Raw genomic sequence first — 24,762 nt, forward strand, 5'->3', positions numbered from 1 at the left:
TCAAAAAGAATAAAACACCTAGGAATAAACCTACATAAGGAGGCAAAAGACCTGTATTTGGAAAACTATAAGACACTAATGAAAGAAATTGAAGACAACACAAAGAGATGGAAAGATGTATTGTGTTCATGGACTAGAAGAATTAATACTGTTAACATGACCATACTACCCAAGGCAATCTACAGATTCAGTGCAATCCTTTTGAAAATACCAATGGCATTTTTCACAGAACTAGAACAGATAATTTTAAAATTTGTATGGAAACACAAAAGACCCCTAATAATCAAAACAATCTTGAAAAAATAAGAATGAAGCTGGAGGAATCAGGCTCCCTTGACCTCAGACTCTACTACAAAGCTACAGTAATCAAAACAGTATGGTGCTGGCTCAGAAACAGACACATAGATCAATGGAACATAATAGAAAGCCCAGAAATAAATCCGCACATTTATGGTCAATTAATCTATGACAAAGGAGGCAAGACTATACAATGCAGAAAAGACCATGTCTTCAATAAGTAGTGCTGGGAAAACTGGACAGCTACATGAAAAAAATGAAATTAGAACATTCTTTAACACCATACACAAAAATAAACTGAAAATAGATTAAAGACCTAAATGTAAAACAGAAACCATAAAAATCCTAGAGGAAAACATAGGCAGAACACTCTCTGACATAAATTGTAGCAATATTTTTTTGGATCTGTCTCCTAAAGCAAAGGAAATAAAAGCAAAAATAAACAAATGGGACCTAATTAAACTTAGAAGCTTTTGTACAGCAAAGGAAACCATCAACAAAACAAAAAGATAACCTACTGAATAGGAGACAATATTTGCAAATGATATGACCAATAGAGGTAAATATCCAACATATATGAACAGCTAATACAACTCAGCATTAGAAAAACAAACTACCCAATTTAAAATTGGGTAGAAGAACTTAACAGACATTTTCCAAACAGGAAATGCAGATGGACAATAGACACATGAAAAGATGTTCAGAACAATGGAATATTTATACTCTGAATGTAAGCAAGGCTTACACTGAAACTTTAATTAGACTCCTGAAGAAGAAAGTAGTATGTAATTTTATGGGTAAAAGTATAAAGTTTGGGGGTAGTTAAAATGTATGTACATAATTTTTGTACTCCGCATTGAAGATATTATTAATTCAGTAGTGAACCTTCAAATTAAGTGAGTTCTGTGATGAAAGAAGTATGGTATTAATATGCTATACAAATAATATTTAGACACATACATTAAGCATGTAATATAATAAGAGGAGACAAAAAGCCAAGTTTAAAGGTCTCTTAATGAGTATGTGATAATAACTTTCTCTCCCCCATAAACTCTCTGCAACTGATATCTAGGTGAAAAAGCTCTTTGATGGCAGATATCTTCCTTCACTGTAAAAATCCATGTAAAATTATGGTCTTGTACAAATGTAAAATATTCATTCTGTTCTGCCTTACAGAGACCAGACGTCTATGAGTACGGAAGAGAAATGAAATTGAAGCACTTAGACATATTTGGGAATCTAATTTAGCTGTCTGTGTTATCAGAGTCAGTGGCTCTAACTGAATAGATTGGGCAGTGAAGCATATTTGTTATAAAGAATGCTAAAATGATCAAATTAGCCATGTATTGATTTTTAGAATCAGGTCTAATTATGCAGTACTTCTCCCTGATAGAACTTTGATTTGGGAATAGCGTACATGATTAACAGTGATAAGGAGTGAGTTCTGTTTTAATGATTTATTTGCCTCATTCTAGACTAAGAATAAAGACAGATGAGATGGCTTGGGAAATCGGAAGCCAATACAGAAAATCATGGAATAATTGTTTCAGTAGAGTATGAAGATAACTTATGACCTATGGGTTCTCCCTTGTGTTTGTATAGAAGACACATAGAGGAATATTTATAGTAGTATGGTCCATTTTAACAAAAGGCCAGTAACAAAGTGTCCATAAATAACAGAATAGTTAAGTAAATAATATATTCATATAAGAAAACAGTCTACTTTAGTAAAAATGAGAAAAACTGCAACTGTTGCATTGATATGAATTATTAAAAATATAATGTTGAGCTAAGGCTGCAACTCACATAAGAATGCTTACAATATGTTTTCATGAAATTAAATTGTATAAGCATCAAAATTAAACAAAATATTGCTTAGAGATGCACAAATAAGTGGAAAACTATAAAGTAATGCAAAAAAATTGACACCGAAGTTAAGACACTGCTTAACACAGAGTGGATAGATGAGATAAGATTGAGAATAATAATATAGGGAACATCTAAAGAATATAATTTTCTGTGTCTTACCCTGTCTGAGTAGGTGGGTGTTTCTAAAATTATTATTGTTGAGGGAATCGGGAAGATGGCGGAAGAGTAAGATGCGGAGATCACCTTCCTCCCCACAGATACACCAGAAATACATCTACACGTGGAACAACTCCTACAGAACACCTACTGAATGTTGGCAAAAGACGTCAGACCTCCCAAAAGCAAGAAACTCCCCCCATACATAGGTAGGGCAAAAGAAAAAAAGAATAAACAGAGACAAAAGAATAGGGACGGGACCCACACCAGTGGGAGGGAGCTGTGAAGGAGGAAAGGTTTCCACACACTAGAAGCCCCTTCACGGGTGGAGACTGCGGGTGGCGGAGGGGGAAAGCTTCGGAGCCGTGGAAGAGAGCGCAGCCACAGGGGTGCGGAGGGCAAAGCGGAGAGATTCCTGCACAGAGGATCGGTGCCGACCAGCACTCACCAGCCCGAGAGGCTTGTCTGCTCACCCACTGGGGCGGGCGGGACTGGGAGCTGAGGCTCGGGCTTTGGTTGGAGCGCAGGGAGAGGACTGGGGTTGGCGGCGTGAACACAGCCTGAAGGGATTAGTGCACCACGGATACCTCGGAGGGAGTCCGGGGAAAAATCTGGACCTGCCGAACAGGCAAGAGACTTTTTCTTGCCTCTTTGTTTCCTGCTCTGCGAGGAGAGGGATTAAAAGCGCTGCTTAAAGGAGCTCCAGAGACGGGCGCGAGCCGCGGCTAACAGCACGGACCCCAGAGACAGGCATGAGACGCTAAGGCTGCTGCTGCCGCCACCAAGAAGCCTGTGTGCGAGCACAGGTCACTATCCACACCTCCCTTCTGGGGATCCTGTGCAGCCCGCCACTGCCAGGGTCCTGTGATGCAGGGACAACTTCCCTGGGAAAACGCACGGCGCGCCTCAGGCTGGTGCAACGTCCCGCCGGCCTCTGCCGCTGCAGGCTCGCCCCATATCTGCACCCCTCCCTCCCCCTGGCATGAGTGAGCCAGAGTCCCCGAAGCAGCTGCTCCTTCAACCCCGTCCTGTCTGAGCTAAGAACAGATGCCCTCCGACGACCTACACTCAAAGGCGGGGCCAAACCCAAAGCTGAGCCCCGGGAGCTGTGCGAACAAAGAAGAGAAAGGGAAATCTCTCCCAGCAGCCTCAGAAGCAGCGGATTAAAGCTCCACAATCAACTTGATGTACCCTGCATCTGTGGAAGACATGAATAGACAACGAATCATCCCAAATTGAGGAGGTGGACTTTGAGAGCAAGATTTATGATTTTTTCCCCTTTTCCTCTTTCTGTGAGTGTGTATGTGTATGTTTCTGTGTGAGATTCTGCCTGTATAGCTTTGCTTTCACCATTTGGCCTAGGGTTCTATCCATCTTTTTTTTTTTTTAATTTTTTTCTTTTTTTTTTCCTTTTTTTTTTTTTTTTCGGTACGCAGGCCTCTCACTGCTGTGGCCTTTCCCATTGCGGAGCACAGGCTCCAGACGCTCAGGCCCAGAGGCCTTGGCTCACGGGCCCAGCCGCTCCGTGGCGTGTGGGATCCTCCCAGACCGGGGCACAAACCTGCGTCCCCCACATCGGCAGGCGGACTCCCAACCACTGCACCACCAGGGAAGCCCCTACATAATACACCATATTAACAAATTGAAGGAGAAAAACCATATGATCATCTCAATAGATGCAGAGAAAACTTTCCACAAAATTCAACACCGATTTATGATAAAAACCCTCCAGAAAATAGGCGTAGAGGGAACTTTCCTCAATATAATAATGACCATATATGACAAACCCACAGCCAACATTGTCCTCAATGGTGAAAAACTGAAAGCATTTCCACTAAGATCAGGAACAAGCAAGGTTGCCCACTCTCACCACTCTTATTCAACATAGTTTTGGAAGTTTTAGCCACAGCAATCAGAGAAGAAAAGGAAATACAAGGATCCAAATCAGAAAAGAAGAAGTAAAGCTGTCACTGTTTGCAGATGACATGATACTATACATAGAGAATCCTAAAGATGCTAACAGAAAACTACTAGAGCTAATCAATGAATTTGGTAAAGTAGCAGGATACAAAATTAATGCACAGAAATCTCTGGCATTCCTATACACTAATGATGAAAAATCTGCAAGTGAAATCAAGAAAACACTCCCATTTACCATTACAACAAAAAGAATAAAATATCTAGGAATAAACCTACCTAAGGAGACAGAAGACCTGTAATGCAGAAAATTATAAGACACTGATGAAAGAAATTAAAGATGATACAAATAGATGGAGAGATATACCATGTTCTTGGATTCGAAAAATCAACATTGAGAAAATGACTCTACTACCCAAAGCAATCTACAGATTCAATGCAATCCCTATCAAACTACCACTGGCATTTTTCACAGAACTAGAAGAAAAAATTTCACAATTTGTATGGAAACACAAAAGACCCCGAATGGCCAAAGCAATCTTGAGAACGAAAAACGGAGCTGGAGGAATCAGGCTCCCTGACTTCAGACTATACTACAAAGCTACAGTAATCAAGACAGTATGGTACTGGCACAAAAACAGAAAGATAGATCAATGGAACAGGATAGAAAGCCCAGAGATAAACCCACACACATATGGTCACCTTATCTTTGATAAAGGAGGCAGGAATGTACAGTGGAGAAAGGACAGTCTCTTCAATAAGTGGTGCTGGGGAAACTGGACAGGTACATGTAAAAGTATGAGATTAGATCACTCCCTAACACCATACACAAAAATAAACTCAAAATGGATTAAAGACCTAAATGTAAGGCCAGAAACTATCAAACTCTCAGAGGAAAACATAGGCAGAACACTCTATGACATAAATCACAGCAAGATCCTTTTTGACCCACCTCCCAGGGAAATGGAAATAAAAATAAACAAATGAGACCTAATGAAACTTCAAAGCTTTTGCACAGCAAAGGAAACCATAAAGAAGACCAAAAGACAACCCTCAGAATGGGAGAAAATATTTGCAAATGAAGCAACTGACAAAGGATTAATCTCCAAAATTTACAAGCAGCTCATGCAGCTCAATAACAAAAAAACAAACAACCCAATCCAAAAGTGGGCAGAAGACCTAGATAGACATTTCTCCAAAGAAGATATACAGACTGCCAACAAACACATGAAAGAATGCTCAACATCATTAATCATTAGAGAAATGCAAATCAAAACTACAATGAGATATCATCTCACACTGGTCAGAATGGCCATCATCAAAATATCTAGAAACAATAAATGCTGGAGAGGGTGTGGAGAAAAGGTAACACTCTTGCATTGCTGGTGGGAATGTGAATTGGTACAGCCACTATGGAGAACAGTATGGAGGTTCCTTAAAAAACTACAAATAGAACTACCATATGACCCAGCAATCCCACTACTGGGCATATACCCTGAGAAAACCATAATTCAAAAAGAGTCATGTACCAAAATGTTCATTGCAGCTCTATTTACAGTAGCCAGGAGATGGAAACAACCTGGGTGTCCATCATCGTATGAATGGATAAAGAAGATGTGGCACATATATACAATGGAATATTACTCAGCCATAAAAAGAAACAAAATTGAGCTATCTGTAATGAGGTGGATGGACCTAGAGTCTGCCATACAGAGTAAGGTAGGTCAGAAAGAGAAAGACAAATACTGTATGCTAACACATATATATGGAATTTAAGGGAAAAAAATGTCATGAAGAACCTAGGGGTAATACAGGAATAAAGACACAGACCTACTAGAGAATGGACTTGAGGATATGGGGAGGGGGAAGGGTAAGCTGTGACAAAGTGAGAGAGTGGCATGGACATATATACACTACCAAATGTAAAGTAGATAGCTAGTGAGAAGCAGCCGCATAGCACAGGGAGATCAGCTTGGTGCTTTGTGACCACCTAGAGGGGTGGGATAAGGAGGGTGGGAGGGAGGGAGACACAAGAGGGAAGAGATATGGGAACATATGTATATGTATAACTGATTCACTTTATTATAAAGCAGAAAGTAGCACACCATTGTAAAGCAATTATACTCCAATAAATATGTAAGAAAAAAAACTAACACCCAAAAAAATATTATTGTTATAGTGTGTATGGTCTTTTTATGGCTATTTCACAGTTAACAAATAAAAGTGTAGTTTCTGACACTGTGAGCTGTTAATATATTAGAGGCAACTATTCTTCCATAAAATAATTTCAAGGAACATCAGATATGTGAATCTTGTCTTGATCAACTGCCCTTTCCCCATACACACATATACACATAACACAGACACATGAAACCTACATTTTATTCCCTGGTCCTAAATGCAGTTTTAGATAATTAACAATAAATATCAATTATCCTCTGTTGCAAAACTCAATGTAAGCAGTCAATTGACCTAATTGATTAAAATCACATTTTCTCTAGATAAAGTAATTCATTCCTCTATATAAGCCCAAAGGAATAAACATAGTAAATCTTGTGCTATAAAACCAGTGAGGCAAGCATAATATGTGTAAAGTTTATGAAACCTAGCTTAGAAACTATGGGTTAAGCTTTCGGGAGGCTTGGATTGACTAGAAAGAGCAAGTCAGTTAGAAAAAAGAAAAATCTGAAGAAGCCCAAATCCTTGGAGAAGCAAGATGAAAAGGGAACTGTATTTACTCACTGGAAAGGACTTATTATATATCTATTATATGGCAGGAAATGTTCTGATTTTAGTGTAAAAATATGTAATGATAGATCTGATGCTTGCCAGGAATAAGAATTAGGATGGATACCTATTTCTTCCCCAAAAATTAATCCTAGAGAAATTATAGAAGGGAACATAGAATCCAGAAGACAACATCACAGCCAACAGAAGTTCTTCTAGGGAGAGAAAGCTCTTTTGAACTGGGATTTGAATGCTCCCATTTGGTGCAGCAGTTTGCTCAGTAGATATTGAGAATATAAATTGCTAAAAAGCTAGTTCAGTTGTTGTTGTTCTCCAATATGCCGTAAGAGAGTTTTCCTCTTCCACTTTATTGCAGAAACTTGCTCGATTACCAACATTTTTGGACAAATCTTGCTTGGGTATGAGGTTGGTTAAACAATTAGGACTGAGTATCCCTCACTGTGCCCCAAACAACTAGAGTTGGTAAAGTTCAATCTAAGAAGACTTTGTTTTCCCAGATGCTGAATCTCTCTAATGGTTTGAAGGAATGGGGTGTATTAGAAGCAGAAACATCAGAATATATAGATCAAGAATTAAAAATAAGCAGAAAAAAATAAGCATAATAATTATGTTAAAGGAGATTTTAAAATATTGACAATATGAAACAAAAAGGGCCAGATAAAAATACTGAAATGAATATTTAATGGTAGGAATAATAAACAGAGTAGATACAGGGAATAGAGGGACAGATACACCTGAATTAGTAGTAATAATTAAAATTAGGTTGAGGAACTATCCCAGAAGGAAACAAGGAAGTAAAAGAATATTGAAAATCCAAAAGAAAAGTGAAAAAAAATTTAAAAAAACATTCACAGGGAGAAATAATTTAAGAAATGCCAGATAAATTTCCTTGAGTTAAAGAAAAATGAAAGATCTCAATGTTACAGGGCCCATAATATGTCAAAAAGAAGGGAGATAAGGACATTATTTTAAAAAGAGCTAAATAGAAATGCCAGAACTAAAAAGTACACTACATTAAATAAAAGTAATAGAAGGGACAAAACAAAGCATCCATTATTAACAAAGGGTCCAAAATTAAGAGAATTAACAAAATTAAAGGGTTCACAAATAAAGGAATGGACCAAACAAAAGCAGGCGAAGAAACTATGCAATCTGCAAGAGAGGGTAAAAATAAACAGAGCCTCTGTAACTCATGGGATGATACCACTTAATGAACATACCTATACTGTAATTGGAATCCATAACAAAGAGAAAAAATAAGCCCAAAGAAAAATATGAAGAAATAAAACAATGTCTAAAACTTTCTCAAATTCGGTAAAACCATAAACATAAGAATCTAAGGTACTCAGTAAAGCCTAAGCAGTATAAATAAGAACATAACACCTCAGAATAACATAGGCAAATTACTGAAAGCTGACAAGGAGAGACAGAGATATAGGTGGATGACAGACAGACAGAAAGATCGATAGATAGATAGATAGATAGATAGATAGATAGATAGATAGATTGATCTTGAAAATAGCCAGAGTTAAAAGACATGTCACATATGGAGAACAGCGTAAAACGATGGCTGTCTTCTCGTTGGTAACAGTGGAGGCTGGAAGACAATGGAATGGTATCTTTAAAAGGGATAAATAGCATAAAAACCTGTCAAAGAAGAATTTATATCCAGTAAAAATACCTTTCAAAATTGAAGCACAAGTAAAGATATTTTCAGGTAAATGAAAGTTAAAAACTGCTACTAGCAGAACTGCACTATAAGAAATGATACATGAATGTCTTCAGGAAGAAGAAAAATGACGTCAAGTGGAAAATAGTATTTTGAGGATTGACCGAAAAGGACTGAGAATGGTAGATAAGTGGATAAACATAAAAGACTATCTTTAAAAAATTTTTAAAACACAACTTACTTTCTGCTGCAAAGTATGTATCAAAACAATACAAAAAAAACTGGTTGAAGATTAAATGGAATTATACTGATTTAAGATTTTTACATTTTACATAATGTGGTACAATATTAACTCTAAAAAGACTGTGATGAGTTAAGAATTAATATTGTAATATCTAGACCAACCACTAAGAAATAATGTAATGAATGTGTAGCTAAAAACAAATTGATAAATTAACATGAAATATTAGATGAATACTAATATCCAATTATCCCAAAAGAAGTCAAGAAAAGAGGGAGAGGAACAAAAATCAGACAAACAGAACAGAAATAAGTAGCAAAATGAAAGAACAATACACACATATACCAATAAGTAATTAAAATGTAAATGTGCCAAATATTCCAATTAAAAGGCAGAGATTTATCAGATTTGATAAGAGGAACCCAACTCTATCCTGTAAAAAACATATACTTTTTTTTAAAAAAATATTTTATTTATTTATTTTATACAGCAGGTTCTTATTAGTTATCTTTTTTTTTTTTTTTTTTTTTTACATCTTTATTGGAGTATAATTGCTTTACAGTGGTGTGTTAGTTTCTGCTTTTGGGTTTGTTATTGTAGGTCTTTTTCTTCTCTTGTGTTTCTTGCCTAGAGAAGTTCCTTTAGCAGTTGTTGTAAAGCTGGTTTGGTGGTGCTGAACTCTCTCAGCTTTTGCTTGTCTGTAAAGGTTTTAATTTCTCCATCAAATCTGAATGAGATCCTTGCTGGGTAGAGTAATCTTGGTTGTAGGTTTTTCTCCTTCATCACTTTAAATATGTCCTGCCAGTCCCTTCTGGCTTGCAGAGTTTCTGCTGAAAGATTAGCTGTTAACCTCATGGGGATTCCCTTGTCTGTTATTTGTTGTTTTTCCCTTGCTGCTTTTAATATGTTTCCTTTGTATTTAGTTTTTGACAGTTTCATTAATATGTGTCTTGGTGTATTTCTCCTTGGATTTATCCTGTATGGGACTCTCTGTGCTTCCTGGACTTGATTAACTGTTTCCTTTCCCATATTAGGGAAGTTTTCAACTATAATCTCTTCAAATATTTTCTCAGTCCCTTTCTTTTTCTCTTCTTCTTCTGGAACCCCTATAATTCGAATGTTGGTGCATTTAATGTTGTCCCAGAGGTCTCTGAGACTGTCCTCAGTTCTTTTCATTCTTTTTTCTTTATTCTGCTCTGCAGTAGTTATTTCCACTATTTTATCTTCCAGGTCACTTATCCGTTCTTCTGCCTCAGTTACTCTGCTATTGATCCCATCTAGAGTATTTTTAATTTCATTTATTGTGTTGTTCATCATTGTTTCTTTCATCTTTAGTTCTTCTAGGTCCTTGTTAAATGTTTCTTGCATTTTGTCTATTCTATTTCCAAGACTTTGGATCATCTTTACTATCATTATTCTGAATCCTTTTTCAGGTAGACTGCCTATTTCCTCTTCATTTGTTAGGTCTGGTGGGCTTTTATCTTGCTCCTTCATCTGCTCTGTGTTTTTCTGTCTTCTCATTTTGCTTATCTTACTGTGTTTGGGGTCTCCTTTTTGCAGGCTGCAGGTTCGTAGTTCCCATTGTTTTTGGTGTCTGTCCCCAGTGGCTAAGGTTCAGTGGGTTGTGTAGGCTTCCTAGTGGAGGGGACTAGTGCCTGTGTTCTGGTGGATGAGGCTGGATCTTGTCTTTCTGGTGGGCAGGTCCATGTTTGGTGGTGTGTTTTGGGGTGTCTGTGGACTTACTATGATTTTAGGCAGCCTCTCTGCTAATGCGTGGGGGTGTGTTCCTGTCTTGCTAGTTGTTTGGCATAGGATGTCCAGCACTGTAGCTTGCTGGTCGTTGAGTGAAGCTGGGTGCCAGTGTTGAGATGGAGATCTCTGGGAGATTTTCGCCATTTGATATTGTGTGGAGCTGGGAGGTCTCTTGTGGACCAGTGTCCTGAAGTTGGTTCTCCCACCTCAGAGGCACAGCACTGACTCCTGGCTGCAGCACCAAGAGCCTTTCATCCACACGGCTCAGAATAAAAGGGAGAAAAAGTAAAAAGATTTAGAAGAAGAAAGAAAGAAAGAAAGGAAGGAAGGAAGGAAGGAAGGAGGGAGGGAGGGAGGGAGGGAGGAAGGAAGGGAGGAAGGAGGGAAGGAAGGAAAAAAAGAAAGAAGATAAAGTAAAATAAAATAAAGTAAGATAAAATATAGTAGTTATTAAAATAAAAAAAATAATTATTAAGAAAAAAAAAAAACCTGACGGATAGAACCCTAGGACAAATGGTGGGAGCAAAGCTATACAGACAAAATCTCACACAGAAGCATACACATACACACTCACAAAAAGAGGAAAAGGCGAAAAAATTATAAATGTTGCTCTCAAAGTCCACTTCCTCAATTTGGGATGATTGGTTGTCTATTCATGTATTCCACAGGTGCTGGGTACATCAAGTTGATTGTGGAGCTTTAATCCGCTGCTTCTGAGGCTGCTGGGAGAGATTTCCCTTTCTCTTCTTTGTTCTCACAGCTCCTGGGGGCTCTGCTTTGGATTTGGCCCTGCCTCTGTGTGTAGGTCGCCTGAGGGCGTGTGTTCTTCGCTCAGACAGGACGGGGTTAAAGGAGCCGCTGATTCAGGGGCTCTGGCTCACTCAGGCCGGGGGAGGGAGGGGCATGGAATGCGGGGCGAGCCTGCGGCGGCAGAGGCCTGCGTGACGTTGCACCAGCCTGAGGCGCGCTGTGCGTTCCCCCGGGGGAGTGGTCCCTGAATCCCGGGACCCTGGCAGTGGCGGGCTGCACAGGCTCCCCGGAAGCGGGGTGTGGATAGTGACCTGTGCTCGCACACAGGCTTCTTGGTGGCGGCAGCAGCAGCCTTAGCGTCTCATGCCCGTCTCTGGGGTCCGCACTTTCAGCCGCGGCTCACGGCCGTCTCTGGAGCTCCTTTAAGCGGTGCTCTTAATCCCCTCTCCTCGCGCACCAGGAAACAAAGAGGGGAGAAAAAGTCTCTTGCCTCTTCGGCAGGTCCAGACTTTTCCCCGGACTCCCTCCCGGCTGGCCGTGGCGCACTAACCCCCCCGCAGGCTGTGTTCACGCCGCCAACCCCAGTCCTCTCCCTGTGCTCCAACCGAAGCCCGAGCCTCAGCTCCCAGTCCCGCCCGCCCCGGCGGGTGAGCAGACAAGCCTCTCAGTGAGTGCTGGTCGGCACCGATCCTCTGTGCGGGAATCTCTCCGCTTTGCCCTCCCCACGCCTGTGGCTGCGCTCTCCTCCGCGGTGCCGAAGCTTTCCACCTCCGACACCCACAGTCTCCGCCCGCGAAGGGGCTCCTAGTGTGTGGAAACCTTTCCTCCTTCACAGCTCCCTCCCACTGGTGCAGGTCCCGTCCCTATCCTTTTGTCTCTGTTTATTCTTTTTTCTTTTGCCTTACCCAGGTATGTGGTGGGTTTCTTGCCTTTTGGGAGGTCTGAGGTCTTCTGCCCTCATTCAGTAGGTGTTCTGTAGGAGTTGTTCCACATGTAGATGTATTTCTGGAGTATTTGTGGGGAGGAAGGTGATCTCCACGTCTTACTCTTCCGCCGTCTTCCCAGAAGTCTGCCTCACCATTTTAACCTAGTTATCTATTTTATACATATTAGTGAATCTGTGTCAAGGGGCGTCCAGCCCTATTTACACCTTGATTTCAGACTTCTAGGCTGCAAAACTCTAAGAGAATATATTTCTGGTGATTTAAGTCACCTAGTTTGCAGTACTTTGCCGGGAAACGTGCCAGGAGTAACATTTTAAAAATAAAATTAGAACATTCTGTGTACACTAGTATCAGAAAATGCAAAATACTTAGAAATAAAGTTTTTAAATGTGTGAAATTTCTATATGGAAAACTACATAAATCATTACTAGGACAAATTAAAGAAGATAAGTAAATAGAGAGATATGTTTGTGGATTGGAGAACTAAATATTAAGATGCCAGTCTCTATAAATTGATCTGTTGATTCAACACAATCTCAATAAAAATCCAAACAGGCTTTTTAAAAATAGAACTTGACAAGTTATTTCTAGAATATATATAAAAGAAAAGAAAAAAGAGAAAACGAAATTTTATGTTCAAATTTGAAAATAATATTAAAGTTGGAGGGCTTACACTAAACAGATAAGCTTATCCAGTGTGCTGTTGGTATAAGGATAGACAAAGTGATGAATAGAACAGAATAGAGGCTCCAGAAATAGACCAACATGTATCCTGTTGATTGATTTTTTTTTTATAGCTAGGTGCCAAACCAATTGAAAGAGGAAGGGTAGTCTGTTCAACAGATGTGAATGGAAAAGTTAAATAAACATAAAGGGAAAATTTTAAAAAAACATCATATCACAAAGAAAATTTAATTCCAGATGTATCATAGATATAAACACAAATTAAGTCTAAAACTTGTAGAAGAAAGTTTCTGTAAGAGAGTATTTTTGTGACCTTGGATAGACCAAAGATTTCTTAGAAGACAAAAAATACTGTTTAGAAGAAGAAAAAAAGTATATTGGACATAAAATCCCTTCTATTTAAAAGCATTGTTAAGAATATGAAAATGCAAATTACAGACAAAAAATTTGCAATATTTATATCTGACAAAATACTATATATATGTTTTCTCTCCCTTTTAATAAATAATGAAAACACAAATAACGTAATTATATTGATCAAAACACTTGTGGCCCCAAAGCATGGGAAAAGGTGCTTAACATCTTTAGTCTTCATGGGTATACAATTAAATTTTAAAATAACAAATTATTTTACATCACATAGAATAGTTAAAATGTAAAAATGTGCAACACAAAATGTTGGCAAGGACATGGAATAGTTGGAACTCTCAGTCTTTGCTTGTAGGACTGTAAATTAATGCAATTACTTTGCCAACCTTTCGGTCTATTTTTTATAGTGTTAAATATATACCAACCCTATGACCCAATCGTAAGATAAATTAAAACATATATCCTTAAAAAAAGATTTGTGCAAGAAAGTTCATAGAAGGTTTTCATTTTTTAAACAGTAGCCCCAAACTGGAAATAGTCTAAGTGTCCGTCAATCAGAGAATGGTTAAACAAATTCTGATATGAAGTACTAATAAACCCAACAGTGTGCATGAATCTCAGAAGCCTAAAACTGAGTGGAAGTGGCAAAACACAGAGTGTATACTGTATGATTCCATGTATATGAAATTCTGGAACATTCCATACTGATCTGTAGAGATAGAAATAAGAACCATGGTTGCCTATGGAGAAAGAGATTGCTTTTAAGGGGACTCAAGAACACTTCCTAGGCTCTAGGATGATAGAAAGATAGATAGATAGATAGACAGACAGAGGTGCTAGTTACGTGGGTGTATACATGTATCAAAACTTATAAAATGGTACACTTCAAACATACACATGCATGCTCACACATGTACACACTCCAGTTTATTAGATGAATCTGACAGCAAATCCTGATATCTCATTTCTGTTCCTTTTCTCAGCAGTACTTTTTTATAAAAGTTAAAACAAATTGAAATGCAAATCTGTTTCCAAGCGTGCCATACTAGTGGGTCGTATCCTTTTTTCTGGTCTAATTGAAGTTTCACACAGTTCATACCCTTTTGGAGTTACTGATCCATAATTATGCCCCAAACATCACACATTTCAACTGATTGGCATTACTTATTTCTTAATCATTGAGGCCCAATGTGTAGAGCTCTTCATGAGGTTCCCTTTTATATTTTGTTTACCACATACCCACTTAGCTACAGGGCATATTGAACCCCACCTGTGTTTGGTTGTAGCTTCCTCTACTTCTCTCCTCCCCTGCAACTTTGGCTGATTAGTAATTCCAGCTAGTTCACAGTCATTTTCTTTCTCTAGATCATTTTTAGAGATTAAAATCAGCAGAAGTCCAAGGACGAATTTCAGCAAGACTCCAGATATGTTCTCAGTATATAAGTATTTGTCTATTAACAAGGAAATTAGGTAAAGGAAAATGTCTACTTGGGTAACTGTTGATGGGAAGTAGAGGATTATGTTCAAGAGTTGACAAAATGATATATGTCCAGAATCCATAGCAACAAAGAAGCTGTGCTGTTCAAACCCTGGTTAAAAAGGAAGCTATTTGGGGAAGATAATTTTTAGGGTAGAGCATTCAGGTACCCAAAATTAGCAGAGGGCAGCGTGATCACTGTACAGACAAGCGTTTTATTAAAGATGTGGGAGATTAGGCTACCACAGAGAAAAAGGTGTTAATGGAGTTATCAGGTAGATTTTAAGATGCTATTGAAGATCTTGCAGAGTATGTGCAGTGGACAGCAGGGCTTATCTGATACTGGATCAGCTTTTCTTGCAGCTCAGCAGAGTTATTTAATGTCTTTAATACTTTAAGAAAGTAGAAAAAGGCTGTGCATTTTAAAAACCTCTCATATGACTCTCAGCCTGACTTATACAGGCTCTCACGTATCAGAGTGTGGCATGATTTATTGAACCATATTGCTATTTGTGAAATGTGTTCAGTTACCCAAGATAGAAGATAAAAGTCTTCCTTTTATGTTTCTATCCATTTCTAACTGCCAAAAATCTTTGATTCTTCCCTAAAGTACTTCTCAGATCATCTTCTTCTCACCAACCCCACCACTGCTACCTTTGTTTAGAACCTAACTCATGTCTCATAAGATCTACTGAAGAAATTTGAAATTTGTCTTCTTTTACCAATGAAACATTTATTTCACAGAATGTCCAATAATGACGAAGCAGATAAAGATAATGCTACAGTTACTACTGCTTCTGCTGCCTACTGCTATGTAACACCAACAATAGGCAAAGTGCTTCATGTACACTATTTCAATTTTCCTGGAAGACAAATGGGATAATATTCTTATCTTTTATTACAGTTGGGGAAATAGAACATTGAGTAATTTACTCAACTTTAGGTCACACATATCTAGTAGATGGGATAATATATTGTATTAGTTTCTTATTATTGATATAACAAATTACCCTAAACTTAGTGGCTTAAAACAATACCACATGTGTTATAGTTTCAGAGGTTAGAGAGTCTAAAATGGGTCTCAGTGGGCTAAAATCACGATATTGAGCTTTTCTGGAGAATCTGTAGTAGAATCTATTTCATTGCCTTTCAAGTCTGCAGAGACTGCCCTCATCCCTTAGCCTTTACTCCTTTCCATCTTGAAAGGCAGTAATGGCCAGTCACATCTTTCTTACCTTGCATTTATTCTGACACTAACCCTTCTGCTTCCCTCTTCCACATTTAAAGGACCCTTGTGATTATGTTGGGCCCACCTGGGTAACACAGAATAAGCTCTCATTTTAAGGTCAGCTGATAAACAACCTTAATGACGTCTTTCCATGTAGCCTAACATAGTCACAGGTTCTAGGGATTGGAACATATACATCTTTGGGAGACCATTATTTTGCCTAATGCAAATATAAATTGAGGTCTCTCAGATTCTGCGTTACTAATCACTATTCAATTTTAGCAGTACATTCTAACAGAGAAATACGATTGTGTTGTACCCCTGATTAATGACTCTATGGTCCTTTAAGATAAAGTGTGAACACAACATGTGAGGCCCTTCATAATTGAGACTGTACGTATTTTCCTAGATTAGATTTTCCACATTCCGCACCATGTTTTATGTATAGCCACACTGACATGCTTACTTCCCACTGAAAGCACTGGTTTTTCCTACCTGCACAAATGTGCACACTCTAATTTGTGTACCTGTCATATCCTCCATTTTTTTCTCCACCTAGAAACTCTTTAAGGATGGAACTCAAGCATCAGTCCTTTTACAAAGCCATCTTTGATGTTGTGGGGAGAGTATACCTCCCTTCAATGTGCTCTAGTAGAATTGTGTGTACTCCCTGTTCATAAAGTGTAATTTTCACCCTGATTTTTATTACATATATAGGCCCCTCAATGAAGTCTGGGGGTATCGAATTAAGGACCATATCTTTTTGCCTTTCTTTTTTTGGAAACAGAGTTCTTAGAAAGTGGTGGGAATAAATAAAAGCTAAGTGAATAAACAAATCCATGAAATAGATCATATGTTATGGCTCTAAACTTTTTATTTTTAAAGTTTTAAATTTTGTCTCTACTTGTAATTTATGTAAACCCTTACAAGGGAGAGAAAAGCTAAATCAAATTTGAAAAAGCAATCCATGAACAAATAGGGTGTTTTTTTATCAAGTGACCATTTAGTACATAGCTGTGTACATAAAAATACATATTGTGTGTGTGTGTGTGTGTGTGTGTGTGTGTGTGGCCTCAAAATACTGGTAAGGAGAGTCCAACATATGATTTATGTATGAATGTATAATTATAGAAAAGTATACAATTCTAACAGGTAAAGCACTATAAATTTTATACAGTAAATTTCTCTAAGAAGTCCATTCAAAGAGTTAATTCTTATTTTTTGTATCTTTTTCCAGATACAAGTTTACAATGTCAGAAACTATTTTCATCCAGTTTAAATTTTTAAAATAAAGGTCTTATGAAATTAAATGAAGACCACTCAAATGAGGATAAGCTGAGGCTGTTTTGTTCAGAGCTTGCTATAGCAAGAGAATCAGTCACTGTCTTTGTGTCTGGCAGAGGTTCAAAGGTAGGCAGGGGAGTGGAAAAACTTTAGAGTGAAAAAGGGAAGGATTTAGGTATGCTCTGAAGATTGTTGGCCTGGGGAAGCTGGAAGTATTCTGCATAGAAGCAAAGCATCTGATATGATTGGTTTCGGAAGCATATTCAGTTTTCTACTTGGTCCCAAAGTAGAAATAGGGCCAAAATTTAGGGAAGCTGACAGTTACTAAACAAATTCTAAACAGTATGAATATGAGTTAACTGCTGCAGAAGTATGGTTTGGTTTCCTGGACTGGTTGCTGCAGAAATTGTGGGTCAGAGTTCTGTTTTCATATATGATCTGAAAATGTTCCATTTGTATATTCAGTCTCTCAGTACCTTTTTTGGTCATTCTCTAGCTTGTGAGAAGTCGAGCAATTCAGGAAAAGCCAGTAATGCAGATCTTTACCACTCAGAGATTGTTCAGTCATCTGCATAGTCAACTCTGTCGCAAGATGTCCTTGATTCTTTTTGTTGTTGCATCATCATAGCAATCATCTGAGGAGAAACCCTCTGTGCAGAAACATTTAAGACTCTGGGTAGAATTCACTGGACCAGCAACTTGAACAATATGAAAATAAAAAGTAATCAAATTATAATAACAATCCCTATAAAATGCCTCAGAATAAGGACCCCCAGTTGCTCAATCCAGGTGAAGAAAACAAATATCATAGGCCATGAAGATAAACCCTAGACAACCAAGTAGCTTTTCCCTAAGGTGATGCATAACCTGTTCTACCTTGTCGGTTCCATTGATCCAAGCACAGCAAGAAATATTGCAAAGGTACAGGTGCCACCACACCTAGCCAACAAAAAAACCTGGAGAAATGTGATTGTCCATCATTACTTATGCCAATGAGTTGCGTGAGACTGATCATTTTTCGAGGTGAGGCAGAGACGATATCATTAAGAACTTCTCCCAGAGTTAGTGATAAGTTTCTTACAGTCTTTTCTGTTTGTATTAATACTACTGATGGGAACGCTGTTCTGATTCTTTGCATAAATAATAAGGTAGTAATTCCCCCAGGTAGACTGCCTGAGTAATCAAGGGTGGCCTCATTGTGGAGCTTATATCTGAGCTGCAATTTCTAGGCTTGGTGATTTATAAAATTAGGATCTTAGTGTATAGACAAGCCTTAGAATATTATTCCTAATGGGCATGAGGTGTTATTATGGGCAAACAGGATAGGTGCCATGGCATCAAAGGAGATAGTATCCAATAGAGGCATGTGGAGATACAGGAAAAAAAAAAAAAGTGTTCACAGACTGGAATGAAGGCCTTACATTAGCTGGGTTACATGTACCGACTTCAGTTAAATTTTTCCAGATGGCAAGTATTTGCTTGTTGTTCTCTGAACGTTTTGAATTCAAATTTAGAGCTGTTTCTTGTCTGGTCGATAGATTGTAATAGTTTGGTTTTTTTTTGTGGGAGAGAGAGACACTAACAAAACAATGGTTTGATTAGTTTAACAACATTTGTTCATGTTAAGTGAAAATAGAAATACCATTGGCTATAATGGCTATATTATGGTCTCATTTGATGAGTCCAGCATTGCCCAGAGGTTTTTTTTTTTTTTTATTTATCATTAGGGCCTTGTGAATAGATGGCAAATTAAGCTGTCAGCAAGACTGAAGTCAGTGGCGTTAGAATGAGAATGTTCTAAATTAACAGGTATAGTAAGGAGGGAAGAAAAGAGGAAAAGGGTCACTATGAGTGGATGACAAACAAGGGTCTATAGGACATGAGAAGAATGATTATGATCAAGCATATGAAAGAGAAAAAAGAATTAGATATGAGTGTTGGTCACACATCTTGGGAAGAAGCTGTTTACTCTTTGAAGTCATTCACTTGTTCCAAAGATCTTGGATCAGCTGTCCGCTTTCAAATATCAGCTGCTTCTAGGGGATCTCTGCCGGTTCTCAGCTTGAGGTTCCCTGTTGGAGTAGACTTCCAGTTGTGAAGAAATTGAAATTTCTTCTCAGTTGTGAAATTCAAACCCAAGGTTTGATTCTCTGGAGTTTCCCTGTATTTGTTCTTCCCAATAACTGATAAAGTCTCTCCTGAAAATGTTTAAGAACATATTTTCTCTGATCTCTCCTCCAACAGATGAAATCTCTTAGTTGACATTCATGAAGAGTCTGTTTAGGAAGATGTGCAAAGGCAGCCTTAATGTGTACAGTACATGGATATAGTACATGAACTCCTTTCAATATTTTGCCCTGTCTGCATGCAGTAGGGCAGAGTCTAGTGTCAGAGATAAGTTTCCTAAAGGCATGGCCTACCAGCTATCAGTTCATCAGTGGATAACTAATATGTTCCTTCGACTGTGGCCCAAATGGCTATAAGGTGTAGTGCTAGTACCTCTGGTCACGGAAACTCAAGGATTTCTGAAAGTTTTGCTGATTTTAATTTAAGTATGCTATTGACGCTTCCAACCTTTCCAGAAGATTTTGGGTGGTAAGGAAAGTGTAATTTTTTGAGCAAGGGCTAACACTGTGTGTGCATGTGTGTGTGTGTGTGTTTGTGTGTGTAGGGTCTATGATGAGTTTAAATAATATTTAGTCTGTCAGGAGAGAGTGCTTTTCTCTCCTTAGATAAGTCATTCCCTAAATAAGGAACTGTGTTTTGACAAAATTGTAATTTATCTTTTGAGACTTTATGTCCCTTTTCTGATAAAACTGAGAAAAAATAAGTGGAATCTTTTCTACAGGCTTATATGTTCTCTGAATAATGTGGAACATCTACCTGTTGTATCAGAACTGAATAATAGAGGTAAAGTTAGATCTTTTAAGTCCTGATGGAGGATGTGGGGAAAATTTAAGGGACAACCACCATTCTACTCTTTGATTCTATGAATTTGAATATTTTAGATACCTCATAAGTGGAGTCATATAGTATATGTTCTTATGTGACTGACGTATAGTCACATGTGGTTTTAGTGGTGACCCGTAGCAGAGTTTTTCCAAATGTGGTGAGAACAACAAACTCAACAGGAAGTGGGCTGGGCTCGAGCAACAGTTGTATAGGGCCTATGCCTGTGTTCTCCCTTGTGATTTTCCTTTATATGACAAGCAAAACTTCTGTACAACCCCCCACCCCCCAATGGACGCACAAAGGGATGACATTAAATGGCCTGATTCCTCCAAGGATGCCAGCAAATGGGAATGTATAACAAAACCCAGGAATCTTACTGTGAATAAATAGCCAAGAAACTCAACACAACTAGAGTATTTCCTATAGTGTCTGTCAACTGATGATGTGCTGCATAACCATAAAAGAAGGAAGTACTATACATGCTACAACAGGAATGAACCTTGAAAACATTATGATAAGTGAAAGAAGGCATCACAAATGACCACCTATATTATGTAAAATATCCAGAAGAGGCAACCCTATGGAGACAGACGATTCATGAGTGGTTACCTAGGCCTGGCGCACATAGGATAATTGGGAGATAAAATTGGGGCTAAAGGATATGAGGTTTCTTTTTGGAGTGATGAAATCTTCTAAAATTGATGAAGTGACAGTTGCACAACTCCATAAACATTTATTGTACACTTTAAATGGATGAATTTCATGATATGTAAATTATATCTCAAAGAGCTGAAAACCCCACAGATTTCTGGTCCTCACTCCTAGAATCTCTGAAAAGCCAAAGAAAAGATAGAATCAGTAGGCTTGACATTACACCAATAGAAATAATCAGATTTATAGAAGGGAAAAATGACTTTTTAAAAAATGGACAGATCCTCAGTAACTTGTAGGAGAATTTTTAAAAGCTAATAAATAGGTAATTGCTGTTCCAGATGCAGAGGAGGAAAAAGAAAAACTGTTTGAAGAAATAATGACTGAAAACTTATCAAATTAGGTGAAATATATAAATTTACAAAATTTACAGATTCAAGAAATTCAAGAAGTTGCCCAAACAGGATGAATTCTAAGAAAAAAATGCTTAGACACATCATAATCAAATTATAACTGTTTAAAAAACAAATGCAAGAAAAAACATCATGAAAGCAGCTAGATTTTAAAAATGACATCTGAAGTATAGGGGTACAAATTACCAAATTATGGTAAAACAACCTGTTTATTTGTTTGTTTACCCCATTAGAATAGACAATAATGGGGGCTGGGTCTTTGCTTTCTCTGAAACTCCAGGAAGTAATACAATGCCTAACACAGGGCAGATAGAGTACATAGAGGCTAATTTGAAGATTTCAAGATCTATCTAGCATTACCACACTAACATAGCACTTCAAACAGGCACAATAAATATTATTTACAGAGACTCAATGTGATCAACCTTCTCTGCCCATGACCTATTTTAATTCCCTTAACTGCCATGCAAAGTGTCATTTTATCAATCTCCAGAAATGGAAAGGGTTTAATAGTACACAATACTCAGTTGAGCAAAATTTATTCGCACACCTGTCTGACTCCAACATTCGTGATCCAAGTCTAAAATCATCTTCTACACCTAACTGCCTTTCAAGTTCTTAATTAACTAACATTCTTGGATGGCGTTTATGAAAAATACACTCTTTAGCATGCCCTGGCTTAAGGGAATTTCTTTTAGTAATGTTCCAACGTACTTGAAAAATTGTATCTTGGAAATCGATATGTTCTATTTAAAGCAGTTTTGATTTTGATGTTTTAATGGTCCCAACAGTGGAAGATTAAAAATCTATTGTTGACTCTCCTGCCACATAATACCTAAGGCCAATAAGTGATACAATTTTCTTTTGAAGCATTAGAGCTCTCTGGATTTATAAAGGAATCAGAAAAGAAAGGGAGAAAGTAGAATTGGCAGCTGCAAATAAGGTGGCCATAGCCTCTCTTGAGACTGAGAGTTGTTCCCAAAATGCTTTGCTTAAAAAAAAGTGGCTTTTTTTTAAAATCCTGTGGCTTTTTCTCTTCTCCTTTACTTGCAATGTCTCAAGTAGTTGCTCAGTTCAATTGCGAGTATCACGTGCATCTTCATTCTCTAGATTTTGCATCAGCTTCTTGGAGGCTGCTCATGTGTTATTGACAAAAACAACGTATGATACCCAATGTGTGCCGCTTTACAAGCAAAGGGCTTCAGGAGTCTATCTGCCCCAATAAAGAGGTGTGCCCCAAACAGGCAAACATTCTAGGAAAAAGGCACATAGGAGAGTGAAGGATTCCATAAATCAGTCTGGATAAGTACTATTTTAACTGAGAATGTGAGCACTATTTTAACTCTGAGGTTTAAAAGACCATGCTGATTTCATCAGTATGTAACTCTTTGTTTCTTTGGATTTGGAAAGAAGAATTGAAATTGGTTTTATAAATCAAACTAATTCATGGGAAGAAATAACTTTCATACTCCTATAGAATACCCGGGTGAGTGACAGGGTTTACGAATAGCTAATAATTACCATATCTAGAAGGTGATATCTCCCTATTCCTTGAAAAGAAAAGCTAGAACATACAATGTTTACATTTTCTTGTCTGTAAAATTTTATTCATAATGGTATCTATTACAGAGAGTTGTAAGGTTAAGCAAGTTAGAAAATGTAAATGCTAGTATTATTATATGATCAAAATAAGTAATACATGAAAAACATCAGAAAACCAATAATTTAATAAAATACTTAAAATAATAACAATTATCAAAGGGCAAGTCTCTCTAAAAAAATAATTCAGAAAACCAAATTGCACGTTGTATGAAAAAAACCTCCTGATTAAACATCAATTGTTTCAATCAGGTGTTTTAAATTTCGCTAAACACAACCTTGAATCTTCATTTGGGATAAAATTTAATATACACCTAAAATACATTTTGTGTTTTCCTTCTTCAAAAATTAAACTTATCTAAATTGAATACTTGAAGATTTGTAAAACAGCATACCTCTTTCTCTTCTTCTTTTGTACACAATTTATGGCATTTCATTCCTAGAGAAGCATAAGGATTTCTAAAAAATTAACAAATTGAGTAGAGGTGACACACCTTTACTAAAGAATTTGTCTTGCAGTTTTGGGGAGTAGCTTTCGTGTAAAATTCCTCAGTAGTTGATACTTAGGACCTAGAAGTTTCCATGTACCCAAGTGCCTGAATTTCTCTTTATAAGTGAATCTTCCTTTCAATGTCGGTTTGAATTTGCTATTTCAATTTCTGAGGCCCAGTGTTATTCTCATCATGCTATTTTTGGTACTTTAACCAAAACATATTATTTTCTTTGCCCCTGAGTCTTTCTTCCTCCTATGTCCTGCCTCAGTCTTAGCCACCTGGAAAATTTACATTCCATCAGGGATTACATCTCCACTATAACCCATTGCACTTGGTACGTATCTTCTTAATGGCAAAAATACTGTTTCTATATTTTGTTTTTATATATGATTTTTTACTTGACTATTAGTTGTTTGATGAAGGGAAGGGACCACATTTAAATTTTTTTAATATATTTTTTTCAAATCCGCCAAACCTTTCCATATATTAGGAGCTCATGGCAAAGATAGCTAGTAACCTACCAAACATCCATTCTCTTTACCAGACTCCAAATTTTATCCTGCTCCATTGTTGCTAGAAATGAATGCTGCATTTCCAACGATGTTGAACCTAGATGTGGTCCAGAAAACATGTGTTGGGAAGGAATTCTGGGAAGGTTCTTTCAACGGATCTGACTCAACTGAGAGGAACATCATTTTTACCCCCTTTTTTTTTTTATTAGACTGGAAATTCAGATGTGATAACTAGAGCTTCAGCAGCTATCTTGACCTTGAGAATGGATGCCACATGGTAAGACGTGAAGTAGAAGATGAAAGAGACAGATCCAAGAGGCTGTAAAGCTAAGGTAGGAGCCCAGAGAGGGCTACATTCCTTTTTTTAATGTGAGAAATTAAATCTTTGAGTGATTAAACCATAATTTTTTGGTATTCTGTTACTCAGTCAAATTCAGTCTAAAATTGACACAGCACTAAATTAAAAACAAACAAAAAAAAAACGAAAAATGTTAAATGCAACATTCATTTTTTTATGTGTTCAAGATAAAAGAAAAAGGCATTTTTAAAATAATGGCATTTTAAGTACCTAATCTTCACCTGGTTGTTTGAAAAAATAACAAAAATTTAACAGATCATCCATGAAAGTATTACCATGGCAACATTGTGATACATGTGCTGTCCCTTGGCAGAGTTGACTCTGAACTTTGAAAATGATCTCTTTTGGCTTTTAGAACGCTATCAGCACCAGAAGCAACTTACAGTTGTATGACTTTT

The 24,762-nt window shown here is 37.5% G+C and overlaps 1 long non-coding RNA gene across 1 annotated transcript in view; it reads left to right on the top strand.

Moving 5' to 3' along the window:
• LOC137205659 (uncharacterized) overlaps window positions 1–24,343 on the top strand; it is a 472,268-nt gene extending 447,925 nt beyond the window's left edge. The window contains exon 3 of the long non-coding RNA XR_010934243.1: window positions 24,216–24,343. This is a non-coding gene — a long non-coding RNA (uncharacterized lncRNA). The remainder of the gene's footprint in view (window positions 1–24,215) is intronic.
• The last annotated feature ends 419 nt before the right edge of the window (window positions 24,344–24,762 follow it).

The sequence above is a fragment of the Pseudorca crassidens genome, chromosome 14, assembly GCF_039906515.1.
Source record: "Pseudorca crassidens isolate mPseCra1 chromosome 14, mPseCra1.hap1, whole genome shotgun sequence".
Taxonomy (NCBI): Eukaryota; Metazoa; Chordata; class Mammalia; order Artiodactyla; family Delphinidae; genus Pseudorca; species Pseudorca crassidens.